Here is a 1,596-nt window from a genome sequence, read left to right on the forward strand (position 1 = left end):
CGACCCCATGTGCTAGTAAGTGCCTAGCCTAATCTCGGTGAAGTATTGATGAGGCTAGGACCAGACTACCAAATAAACCTGTGCAGTTAAATCATATACAACGGAAATAGAAGCAGATAATTGCAATTAAAATTGGGCAGGGGAAACATGATGCGGGGAGTAACAGGTAACAATAGAACGACAATAGAGAAACATAAGAAATGCCATAAATCAATCACCAGCAAAAATAAAGAAATAGAAGAAACAGGTACACACGTAATATCGTTGCAGGCGTGCAACCCGATCCCATTTAATATGATACCGTTGCAGGCGTGCAACCCGCTCCCATTTCACATATTACCATTGCAGGCGTGCAACCCGCTCCCATTTCACATATTACCGTTGTAGGCATGCAACCCGCTCCCATTTCACATATTACCATTGCAGGCGTGTAACCCGCTCCCATTTCACATATTACCGTTGCAGGCGTGCAACCCGCTCCCATTTCTTTTATCAACATCAATCATAAAAGGGTTCCGGCAAGGGAACAATAATATCAAAATGAACATCTCGGCAAGGGAACAATAATATGACAATAACATCCCGTCAAGGGAACAATAATATGACAATAACATCCCGGCAAGGGAACAATACTGATAATACATCCCGGCAAGGGAACAATAATGATAATAATATCCCGGCAAGGGAACAATAATGATAATAACATCCTGGCGAGGGAACAATAATGATAATAACATCCCAGCAAGGGAACAATTATGATAATCCTCATATGAAGCGCAATAAACCACAACGGAGTCATAACAACTACAATACAAGACTCACGGGCATGCCTGACACCGACGTATAGATACTCGTCACCATGCCTATACGTCGTACTCCACAATTAACACGCAGAAAATAAGACACGACTCTTAATCCCGCAAGTTAAGGTTAGACCAAACACTTACCTCGAACTTCCACGGCCAACTCAAGCCTCAAACGCCGCTTTTCCTTTTGAATTTGGCTCTAAATCAATTGTATCTAGACTTAATCGACTTAATAACATTAATAAACGCTATACAATCCAATTCTAGTGCTTAATTATAGATTTCCTATAATTCTTCCCAAAAAATCAAATCTCGAGCTCGATTGGTCAAAACACGAGGTTCAAACCAAAATCCGATCACCCATTCACGCACGATCCCGAATATGTAATTAGTTCCAAAACCCGACCCCAAAACGAGGTCTAAATTCCAATTATGTAAAAAGCCCTAACTCTACCCAAATACCTAATTTTCTACCCGTAATAACATGATTTAGGCCTAGAAATCTAATGGGTGTTAATGAAAATTGAAGAAAATGAGTCTAAGATTGCATACCTATGGATTTGTGGTGAAGTTCTCTTTCAAATATCGCCCAATTTGGAGTTTGGAAGAAAAAGTTATGAAATTTGGGTTAAATCCCATATGTTATGTTACTGTTTAAAAATCACTGGGCAGTTTCATCGCGTTTGCGATAGGCCTGTCGCGTTCGCGATAGGTCAGGCCCAATTATCCATCGCATTCGCGATACAAGGCTCGCGTTCGTGAAGCTTCAGCTCCCGGAACCTTCGCGTTC

The sequence above is a fragment of the Nicotiana tabacum genome, chromosome 11 (assembly GCF_000715075.1).
Source record: "Nicotiana tabacum cultivar K326 chromosome 11, ASM71507v2, whole genome shotgun sequence".
NCBI lineage: Eukaryota > Viridiplantae > Streptophyta > Magnoliopsida > Solanales > Solanaceae > Nicotiana > Nicotiana tabacum.